This window comes from Mercenaria mercenaria, chromosome 3 (assembly GCF_021730395.1).
Source record: "Mercenaria mercenaria strain notata chromosome 3, MADL_Memer_1, whole genome shotgun sequence".
Classification (NCBI taxonomy): Eukaryota; Metazoa; Mollusca; class Bivalvia; order Venerida; family Veneridae; genus Mercenaria; species Mercenaria mercenaria.
This window is the reverse complement of record NC_069363.1, coordinates 25403864-25416561: the sequence shown is the minus strand read 5'-3', so window position 1 is coordinate 25416561 and position 12698 is coordinate 25403864. Positions and strand designations below refer to the sequence as shown.

Below are 12698 nucleotides of genomic sequence, written 5' to 3'. Positions count from 1 at the left end.
AAACAACACATCGCTTTTCAGACAATAGCACATTATGATTGCATTGTGCGAAAAAGAAATACAGCTAGCCGTTTGTTCTTTGAAATCCATTTTCATATTATTCCTGTTTTTACAAAAAAAAGTCAGCAAACTTTAACATTTACTTCTACTGTTTCAAGAGGTTTGTATTCTGTGAGAAACTTAAATTTCCTATTTTAAAAAGCATTAAGAAATCTTTTATGGCAGTGTTTAGTTTAATTGCATATGTGTTTCTACCGTGATAATAATGTTTTATTTTTGTATCCTCGCCATTGTTTAGTTCCTTACTGATCATCTGAATTGTTTATATAATGAATAAATTCGGTCGCAGATATCGGTATGAATGATAATAATGTGTTTTGAAATACCAGCATTTGATATGTACTTTCGGAAAGGCAGTCAGGTGAATTATAATGTCACACCTTTTTGTTTTTATATCGGTCCTGTAATTATCCAAAATCAAGGATAAAGATCCAGTAAGAAAGGCTAAGTTCCCGAAACACAGCTGCAACCAAACCCCGCCCCGCGGTAATGTATATTAAACGTAAAAGCAAAGTAGACTTTGTCTTTAGCTTTTATAAACGTTAATGAAGCAAAATAAGAAGTAATTCTTCATATTAAGTAGCAATATATAATTTCACTTTCTTGGCTGTAAATTTGGCGTAGACATTTATTACTATGTTTGAAGTTAGGCCTCCTGGAAAGTAGTCACGAACATGAATATGAACCCGGCGCACGGTGAACATATTTAAACGACGCTTTCGGCGTGTTGACTTCATCAAGATTATTTAATTATTTTCAAGTTGTTTATATTTGTAAATTTGTATTAACAATATCTAAGTCATAATCAGTAGTTCATTTCAGTAGAACAACTTATGCTTAACATCTAAGGCAAGAAGCGCACCGAAATGAGTCTTTATTCAAGGCTTCACGGATCAAAATAAATATAGATCATTTTCGACTTTCGACGTTTGTTTGCGATTCTCACCCTCTGTGAATCTGTGTTTACGTACTGATGACCAGCCAAGTTTCTGTTTCATTAATACAAAGATTGCCAAATGCTCTACAGAACTTTATAACTGTCCAATTTTCTAAAAGGTATGATGACGACATAACATGCACTATAAACGTCTGAATGACGGCATACATCTGGTGTATGACGCTTGTGTGTCTAATAATATTTTGACAATATTTCTAGTTGAATCAGTGCGACCATTAGCAATTTAAAGCTAACCGTCACAACTGAGCCACATATGCTTTATCACGGAAATATAAACGCCTGTTAGCGGGAATGATGTAAAAATATATATGAGTAAATTATACAAAGAATGCAAAATATCATGATATATTCAGGAAACATAATTTTATTTATATTTATTGTATTTATGATTAGACTGTTCTTGATATGCAAGTAGTTCTTTTATATGTAAACATTTGTTTTCTGTCTTAAAAGTGTGTGTAAATTTAATTTATTGTTTATGAAAAGAAACAGGGCTGTATAAAACGTTTCGAACTTAATTTATGACGGTATATGGAAATGATATTCCCCCAGTGAGATATATTTAAGAAGTGCCATTTTATTAAACAGTATATTTTTATACGGAGTTTGTTGATGGATATATACAATGGAAACGTAACTTTACTTTTCATAAAACCTGCTGCATTGTATACACTGATTCAACAATCGAAATCAGTCATGCTTTTGGACAGTGCCTACTCTTTCCAATTACAAATTGCGACGCACCGTTCTCTTACACTTTGGATTAATATGAATAATAAACAACTAGAGCAGTTAAAAGAAATTGTTCTCTCAAGTTTCATCACTTTTCTTGGATACTATAACTTTGAAACTTTATACGTTTTTAATCATCAGTAGGTGGGTAAGTAAGCCGAGTTCCGAAGAATTTTATTGCTTGTTTCCATGTGTCAGCGGCCTGTTTAAAAGTAAAAAAAGAACTATATTTATTCATTATGTAAATTAGGCTTATTTTTGATAAACTGCATAGTACAATCGCATGGTGTATTAATATACATATTGCAGTCCGTTAATAGTTAATGAATATTTACATAATGCTCTATATGGAACAGAGACAAATAGAAATCATTACCATGATATTTCATATATAGTAATTTACGTGTGTTTCGTTCGTATTTATTCGCTTTGTTAGGCAAATAATGTCCCAGTATATAATCTGCTAACATTTTGAATTCTAAATTCATTACTTGGCGATATATTTGTATTTGCTGTTATGTTGTTAGTAGCATACCCTTCCAAGTTTTAATAATACACTGTACAATCTGTTTTGTCTTGTTTTCCTTTGCCTACTCAGACCAACTGAAGAGATCATTACAGTTACTGATGTAGACATATATTGACAACTGTTACTAGCAAGATGTCAATCATTACTGTCAATGACGATAACTTAGATTCAAGCGAACCACAGGACAGATATCTTAATATGAAAACATGCTAATTATAAAAACTAAACTTTGATATACTAGGAATTTACTTTTTCATATTTTTTTACTGTTTTATTAATAGAGAAATTTAGAATTGTCTCTACATATGAGCACTTGTTGAAATTTCTAACCAGTAGCATGGCTTACTGCGGCACAAAATCTCAATGTGAAAACCAAAGAAAGAGGAGAGTTAGATAAATCAATGACAAATACTGTTTCAAGCATTTTAAGCCACAAAAGGACAACGTTAAAACAAGCTGGGTCTTTGCCAGTTAATGCATTTGATTAGCTGGATGTTTGCCCGATTGTTTTTGACGTCATTACGGCTAGGCAAGGTTTAATCGATCTCCGTGGCACCGTTTTAAGAGGGTTTTTTTTCGGCATTGTTCGTGATTGTAAGGTATACAACTTCTTTTGTCCTGTCAAAATATCAAAATAAATGTGGTAAAAACTTACAGAAAGTGGAAAATAGTTACAACATATAAGTGAATGTTTAATTTTTCTTTTATCTTATACTGCATAAAATATCGAAGCTTGCTTGATTATGTGTCTTTTTTAACAATTGTTCCGGTGTCTACTTCTTGCAGTGTGTGAGCGTATGACGTGGTCAGGGAGACAACCCAAGACCTCTCGCATTCGAAGTGGGCACTCCGAGGTGGTTATCGTTTGAATGAAGTATCTGTAAAAAGGTGATAAACGTCATGTAGTTTTCTTCTCTTGCGCTTGTCAGCATCTGAACGGAAGGAATAAGAAGGTGAAGAAACAAAATACGACATGCGCTTGTTGACAGATATCTGAAGTATTGAAATAGCTAATACTCTTTCTGAATAGACCGATTTAGCTATCTACTAATATCCTTGAATATAATGATATTTTCGTACTTACATTGTAAATGAATTGTATTATGTTTATTTAAATAATTTGCCAAACCTTGAAGAAAAAGTTACAAAATGTTCAGAGCCAAGTAAATAAAATGTTTGTTAAACTACAACAAACTTTAACAGAAGATATTTTGAAAGCGCGGGTAGCACAAGCAAGCAACCAAGTAAAATACTAACAGACTTGGTTTGAACAGAAAATAAAACAACACTGAGCCTAAGTACTGGGATACCTTTTACGACCATATCATCTCTCAAGTTAATTCTATTTATACCTACTTAATAGTACAACATATCTGAATTACCAGACATAATTCACCAAATGCATGTTAATTCTATTTTCCAATATCGGTCTTCTCGCTATTTCTAGAAGCAACAGACCGCCAGCGCGTGCTTAAATCAGATTGTATATAATCGACGTAGAGAGCCATCGTTAAACAATAGGAGATAGTGCCTTTGATTCTATACAAAATATCGTTTGAAGCACATTCAAAGCGACGCAGTAAACAATTGTTTATCGTGCCAGTCTTAAAGAAAGCAGCACTTAGCCTAGTATGATTACCCGTTACACAAGTATCAGTGTGAATATAACGAGTTCTTCAAAATTTGAATATTAACAAGTGTTTTCCTTTCTTACAGGTACAGCTGAAACCTGTCTCGGAATAAAAAAAAACTAGACCAAGCGACAACTGCTGGATTCTTTTTGCATTTGAAGATAAAAATACCTCACCAGTGAATGTCAGATACAATCTTGGATGGATAAACTTATACCCACGCATATCTTGTTAGTGTATATGTGATACATAGAACATTTCTATGCAGTCATTCATAGCTGTATACGATTTTCGGATTTATTGACCTGCATACTTTCAGTGATTGGATAATTGATATTTCATTATTCTTATTTCCGAGGTAAGTCTTAACACATGTTTTATCTGTATAAGATTTCAAGGAAATAGATAGCATTTCTGGTTACGCTGTAAAGATTGAGAAAAATTTTAATGCAGACATATTTTGAATATATCAGTGTAAGAATATGCTTAAAAACTGAGTTTAATTGCATTTTTCTTGTAGATATCTAGAAAAAAAACGTGCATGTTTTAAAGATAACAGGAATGTATTTGTAATATTTTTGTAAGTCACTAGACAGATTATTCACGTATATTTATAAACCAGGAAAGTAACATAGACTTTTAAGTGTTCTGCTTGTAACACTAAATGTATATGTTAAATACTTATTGAAATGTTTAATACAGAAGTCTTTACCGTTTCTACTGCCAGATACACGTAACGATTGACGTGCTACTCTTGGTAGGCAAAACGATTTCTAGGAAAATCTGTGCCCACAGCTGCTTCATCTTTTTTAATTTCTATCCATCGGTGTTTTTTTTTTATTTATTCTTCCGTGGATCAAACTATGATATCTGATTCATATTGGTGTAGATGCATATTAACATTATTCACGTATTCATACAATTAGGATGTTATAAACAAGAACATTAGTAGAAAGACATTTTAATGCGTATGGCATTTTCTGCCTCATTTCCGTCTGTCAAATATTTGTTGGCACACGTTGCCTCATGCTTCAGCCAGATAAAACCTCAACCAAAAAACTGCTGTAAATTAATCAAACCTAGACATGTTCACTTGCAGTATTAGATACCATATATAAACAAGTTCGCAAACAGTGTTTGACACCAGGGAACAGGGGAACAAACATGTTCACACGATATTTTCGGGGAACAAACATTTACTAGTAATTAAATTATTTTCTGGAGGCAAACTTGTTTGCAAACAGTATTTGTCACAATATTAACAGGGAACAAACATGTTTGCAGACAATATTATATACGATATTTTCAGGGAGCACACATATTGGCAAATAATATTTGGCACGGTATTATCATGGAACAGGCATATTCGCAAACAGTATTAGACACGATATCGACATGGAACACAAACGAAGAATGTTCTGGGCATGACATTCAGTTCAGTAAACGTTGAATATGATTAACGCTTGAAGGACAGCTGACACATAAAAGTTCAAGACCGAACACCAGTTTACACTAACTTGAAGTTCCAAAGTTAATTAGGACATATACTAATATTCTAACTAAAATATGAACTACGAAGAAAATATACAAGATGACAAAACAAAAATCATTTTCTTGAATAGCAAGAAGATCTTTTGTAATCAAGCAAAATAATAACAGAATCTGTATGAGCTTTCTTTAGCCCGGAGAACAATAAAACTGTTTATGTTGTAATGAAGATAATTGTACTGCTGTGTTGTCTCATCAGACATGTTTGGTATACAACAACCTCATTACTTATTTTTATCTTACCAAAAGTAAGAGAAATCCAAATTTGTTGTGACTTATTTTGCAAAACAAAATCTTAAATGAATTTTAGCTAGACTTTTAATTTTGAAAACGAGTCGGCTTACAGTTTCTAAATTATCTTACATGATTTCAGATCTTGTCCATGGTATTCAGTGCTCTATAATTTATGGACATGATGGTACTGAAATACATTACTTGTGTAATCATAAAGATATAGTTTATAACTTTCCAATTTCTACATTCTAGATTCTAATTCCAATAATAAAATTAAAAAATCCATTTGTTGGGCCAATATCATTTATAATATATGCCACGGTTACTTATTAAATCATAAAAAGTTTATAACTCACCCCTTAGTGTATTAGTTTTTCCCGTTTCATCATCGTATACAATAATCTATAATTAGACTTAAGGCTATACAGCTAAAACTTTTATTACTGCCTATTATATTATATCATTATTTTAACTACAACCCCCAAAAAAAATAGTATACATGATTTAACACTAAAGCATAAAGGAAGCCAATTATTACAATTCTATTCCTGCTATCATTTTTTTAAACAGGAAACAGATAATATAAAAAGACAACAGTAGGTTTTCCAACATTCAAAAGGTCTCATGTTTACGAGAGTACATGCTAGTGTATGAAATAATAGTATTTATCGTAGAGTAACAATATATTTAGTTTTTTTTCCTTTATCGATGTGGGTTCGAGCCTCACTCGGGGCGTTGAATTCTTCATGTGAAGAACCAATCCAGCTGGCTTACGGAAGGTCGGTGGTTCTAACTAGGTGCCCGCACATTATAAAAATAATGCACAAAGGGGCATCAGGGGTCTTCCTCCACCATCAAAGCTGGAAATTAGCCATATGACCTAAATTGTGTAGGCGCGACGTTACACCTAACAAAAACAAAAATATTTTTGCATGGGAAATGTTATGGATCTTGTTAGAAACTAGATTAAACATTCAATTAACAAGACCTTATTAACACTGTATCTAACGTAATTCCTTAATATTAATATTACTATTTTTCTTGCATACTGTCCAAAATATAGTCATCTTAGCTTGCATGTTATATATATTGTATTAAAGCATGTCAACGTGCCGTGAACCACATACTTAATTTATTTTAGTATACTCTGATTAATATTGGAAGAGTGGTACACTCTTAAACTGGGTAAAAGTGGGTGGGGTAAATATATATAATCAGAGTGTACTGATATACTGTCATTTTAATGTTTATTCAGTTTACAATATTTGCTGAAAATAACACCTTAATATCTCAATTAATGAAAAATGTTTTAGCTTTTTGGTAAAGTTCGTCCATTGAAAATCGGTAAATTTGATTAGACCACTTTGTGGCTCTGTGATGAAAAAAGTATTCAGTACAATTTGAAATGCAACATGTTGTGTGAATGTCCATTGCTTAGTTATTTTATCACGAAAGTTTCAGGTAAAAAGTTTGAACTATTTAAAAAAAAAATATACAGAAATTGTGTTCCTGGCTGGTCACATGTCAGATTACCCCACCCACTTTAAATGTGAATATCTATAAAAGTAAGTCAAAACTGGTAACAATAACACTTGTTAATGAAACTTAATACATGTAGTTATATTACCACAAAGTATAAATAAAATCAAAAAACATTTTGCGCAGACACCTAACTGGGACCCCCCCCCCCCCCCCCCACACACACACACACACACACTCTTTAAAATCCACTTTCTAGTCAATTTTAAAAACATCTAGAAATACAGTTGTATGATTGTAAAAGCAATATTCTGTTAAAACCCATATAATTATACACAACATTCATTTAAACCTTTACTTCAGTCAAATACAAACGATTACCAGTACTTAAGGTATTGTAGATGAGTTACATAACATTTCTTGTAAAATTTGAGCATATACAACAAACCATACACTTGACATCTTAGATTTACAGAACATTTGCCTGATTACATGATGTCATTAAATAAAATATGTCAATTTAAACTTAGGTACTTTAAAATTTCAACCGTTTAGATCTTTTTAATGTCTCAACAAAATTGTTATTCAAATTTTATATTTCCTATTTTCAAAGCTACCCGAACAAAAATAAATTCTCAATCGGGAAACACAGATATGTATATTTGCATTGCATAGCATTCAGTAATAATTATGACCCCTTTTCCACTCAACATGCTTTTTGTTTTAAAATTTTTGTTCAGGTCCATTGATGCATACTATTGCATAAAATCATTTTGGGCCAGTAAAATTTTAAGCAACGTAACATTTAACACAAGAACTACATGTGTATATGTATAAACTGCGTATTTATAAGAACAAAAGTGTTGAAGCATCTGGAAATATTATTTTGTTTTAGCAGTCATCAAGCTGGACAATGTTAAAAAAGGTTTCATTAGTATTACATGTGTAACTTAAGTACTCTATGAAAGATAATCAATGCAATATAAATCTATATAATGGGCTTGCCGACCGGGAAGTCAAGTTTCCAATTCGTGAAATTTTGAAATTTTGTAATCTAAATGTTAAATAATTTTTTTATTACGACATTTAAAAACAATTTGTACGGTAGAAATTTAGATACATTTCTTAAATTTACAATGGTGTATTTTATTCAATACATATTCTTAGTCTCTGTGCCTTTTTTTTACTTTTACTTTTCAAACAGGAAGCAACTTAATATACTCGTCCCTTCTTGGGAACCAGTACAGATATCAAGTTGAAACATACAATATATGTGTAAAATTGACTTATGATCTAGAAAGAGAAAAATGAGCCATATTCCGACAAGAGATTCAGAGTCTTATAATCAGATACAGAATAACGGCCAGACACGTAAATTGTTTTGATTTTTAAAAAAAAGTACAAATACTGTTTTACGTCAGAAATTTAGATTTTGAAAATCTGATCTCATTAGGCATACACCAACTGCAGAAGTCACAGAATGCAAACAAACACATTAATGGCACACTCGGTTCGACTGATACCGTTCCTGAAAAGAAATGAAATGTACAACCCTTCTCACGCTCCATAGCACCGGCTTAAGCTAAATTGTATTATCCAAACGACCAAAAAACGTCACAACACAGTTATTCTGTTTACAATTTGCCACACCTCAAAAGAAAGTATGTTGTAAGGAACCATCCCCCATCCCCACATCTGTTTGACCGGTTAACTTACCAACTGAAGAGTATTCATCAATACAGAATGATACATTCGTTACATTAAAGTATCAAATATTTTTTTATCTTGTGTATTGAAACGGATTGTCAAGCATTTTTTATTACATAATCGATTGTAAAAATGTGTCTTATGTTGTTATCTGCGCGACCTTACCCACTTTGGCAAGAAAATGAAGGCCGAGTGCTAATTAAGATAATGGAGTGTGGTAATATCATTGTCGTTTAGTGAGTTGCTAGTCATGTACATAAAGGTTGAACACCACTTAATCAGGCAATTCTTTGTTTTATGTAGAATCCACTTACTAAATAACGTTATTTTAACATTTTCCGGAATATCTTCTATCAAGAATTAGACCTATATTATATGTTATATATATCATATGTAAGAAATTTACGTTTCATTAATTACAACAGTCTAAATTAACTCCTTTTTACTTCTTTTAGTGTCAGCTTTCCAGAGATAAAATTCTTACACCGATTCTATCAGGTTGAATAATTTCAGTTAGATCCTTACCTAAGTAAGGTTATATGAATTTAGAATTTAATCAAATCAGTTATGTATACTTGCGTTATTAATACACTGCTGTCGTCTGGAAAACAATGTCAGTTTCGCAACATTTTTGACGTAAGAGTAACCTGAGCGGATGTGCTGCTGCTGTTGTTGTTGTTACGCAATGTCAATGTTGGATACATTTCTGGTTCCGACCTGATGAAACTCTATGGAAAGAAGATCAGTATTAGATCTAGTGTTTCTGATATGGTTTACTTCTGTTTTAGCTGTGTTACTTGTTAATTGATGCCATGTCTAATGTTTCCTTTCTTTTCATCATGATTATGTTAAGACGGATTACGCAACTTATATTATAAAAAGGATTAAAAATTAAAATGTCAGCACGCGTTTCTTGTGCTTTTCACATTAAATTATGTACGGTTAGCTTTTCGTCTTGTGTTTCGTCAAAGTAGATCATGTCATTGAATAGTAGTACGATCCTTAGTTATGGGAAACATAGAACATTTCAACCAAACTTCTGTTTGTTAACACCATGCTCACTGCGACATTTCCATAACGCACTTGTACCGGTAAAATATACGTGCAGTGGAAGTAACAATTTACATAAAGTACTAAAATGGTCCTTAAGAACCAAATTGTTTGTATGAATAGAATATTTATTTTATCAAGTGCTGTTAAAACATAAGCAACTGCCAATAAGTATCCATATTGCCACTCTCATGTTTTTGTAACGGCCGTTCAGACATTCTAACAGACTTGCAATATATTTCTAGCTAAAGCTCTCTCTATCAGCCATTCATCATAGCAATCAACTTGCTCAACACATCAATCACTCTCCACTTAGCAAAATTCTCCTGATTATGCGATTTTTCTCACGGCTGCCAGATGACAGGTTTGATTCTATGTGTATACTGGAGTCTGTAAAGATTAAATTGATGGACACCATTAACAATTCTGTAATCCAATTTAAAATGACCGATATCGCTGTCTCACTGTATGGATGTACTTGATTAGGTTAATATCACAGACAAACTTGCTCAAAGACCATGTTTGTTAAAAGCGATATTTTATTTATGAACAATTATAGGCATTTTACACCATGAAAATATAAGCATGATAAGGAAACTTTACTGATCTTTTAAGTTATACAAATATTATGCCGTATACCTGAAGTAAAGTAAAATAGGAAAGTAAATAAGAATTGTTGTTCTGCTCACTCAACGGCTGTCGTATCCGTACAGTTGTTGTGCTCACTCACCGGCTATCGTATTTCCGTTATTCGTGCATCTGTTTATCATTTTCTTTACACAGTATCTCCTCTGAAAATGTTTGGGATTTGATTTCAGTGTTCCCTGGATGGTGTTCAAACGGTATCGCTGGGTTGCGCAGAGGCTACCAACGCTTAAATTGGACAAATCTTCAAAACACGTCTCTTAAAGCAATAGTCCTACTTTAAAAATGTATTCAACAGAATTGTTCCTGTGTGTCCCTATACCTAGATTGTTAATTTTGAAAAAAAAATGGCGGCTTTCGTCTGTTAGATATTTTAAATGTATTAGACCTAGCCAGAATTTGACTCGTTAAGGTAGCTTAATAATCATCAAGACTTTGACAAGAGTATGCCATAATTGGTCCTTCCATGATGTGTGGCGAACTATTAACAATTTAGAACTCCGTTTGAGCAGTAATTTAATATGGAAACTATTTGAATCCGTAATAAACAGCACCCTGCACTAAAAGCACTTTTTTCCTTCTATCTAAAGGCTGAATATCCATGTTGAATTCAGAGAATGACGGATAGTTTTTCTGTATAGTGCCATTCTGACAAAAGAACTCGCTTGATATAGCTGCATGAATCATGGACTCGTTTTTAATATAGTCATTTAAATCAATACATAAATAATATAAATAAAAACACTAATAATAATTAAATGTAACTGTAGAATTCCAGTAGGATTGGGTAGTTATGAAATTTGTTTTACTTTTCATTCTTGTAGAATCACACCAATTAAAGTAAATATTCTTAAATATTTGTAAATTGCCTTTTTCATATCTGTTAATGTAGTGTAATTGATCTGTAATATGACAGAGAACTGAGAGATCTATGGAATATTACTTTGAAGTAAATATTTTCGTGAACGTTTTTTCTTTAATCTTATTACGAAAATACATACTTTTATTTTCATTTTCCTATTTAAGCGAAGAATTCTTTCAGATTTATGACTACAGTGTTGCTTCAGACTATGCCAGTCAAGAAATGAGAAATACATGAATATTATTTAATTTTGCTCTATCATTGATATTAGATGATAACCAATACAAATACAAATACAAATACATGGCATTTATATAGCGCAAAAATTATAAAATATTCTATTGCGCTTTACAATTACATAGCACACATTTAATAAAATCTGGAAAGTAGATCCCTCGGAAGCACCGAAAGCAATGCAAACAGTGAAAATTGCAGACTCAGTTTGACTGAGTCTGTTCATGAGCAGTAATGGAAAATGCAACACTGCCCACGCCCCCTAGCACCGGCTTAAGCAGTATTCAATCTTCAAATCTAAATGAGTTGAAATCAATGATCCCGAAGGACCAGAAAATATAACAACACTGAGATGAAGTCGGGGCGACTTTTTACGGCCGCCACACAGCACTTAACACCCGCTGTTGTGAAGTAAATACAATCTGGAAAGTAGATCCCTCGGAAGCACCGAAAACAATGCAAACAGTGAAAATTGCAGACTCGGTTTGATTGAGTCTGTTCATGAGCAGAAATGGAAAATGCAACACTGCCAACGCCCCCTAGCACCATATACATTCAAAATATGAACAGGATTCTAGAACTTAGATATATATATATATATATATATATATATATATATATATATATATATATATATATATATATATATATATATATATATATATATATATATATATATACTATTATAAATCACTACAGATATTTTGTATTTAACAAGAGCTCATTGTTCATGAAACTGACTATACAAATGTGTTTTTCAGTTTTGATCTAAAGTTGGCTTCAGACTGAATGTCTTTCAGATAGCTAGGTAGATCGTTCCACCATTTGGGACCAACGACGGCCATAGATCTCTCTGCTAATTTTGTTCGCCTTCTAGGGATGTTAAAGTTAGTGTCACTTTGTGATCGCAGTCTGTAACGTTGTCGAGTACGTACAAACATTTCCCTCAGATATACTGGAGCTGTACCATTGATGACACGGAAGACTATTACTTGGACTTTGAACATGACTCTAGCTTTAACTGGAAGC

General features: G+C 32.5%; 1 protein-coding gene across 2 annotated transcripts in view; it reads left to right on the top strand.

Annotated features, from left to right (window-relative positions):
• Window positions 1-3934: 3934 nt before the first annotated feature.
• Window positions 3935-12698, top strand: part of LOC123525237 (cAMP-dependent protein kinase catalytic subunit 1) — a 290456-nt gene continuing 281692 nt past the window's right edge. The window contains exon 1 of one of the 2 annotated variants that reach the window (XM_045304109.2): window positions 3935-4268. The gene's annotated coding sequence lies outside the window, so the exon portion shown is untranslated. The remainder of the gene's footprint in view (window positions 4269-12698) is intronic. The other variant, XM_045304107.2, reaches the window with a different exon arrangement.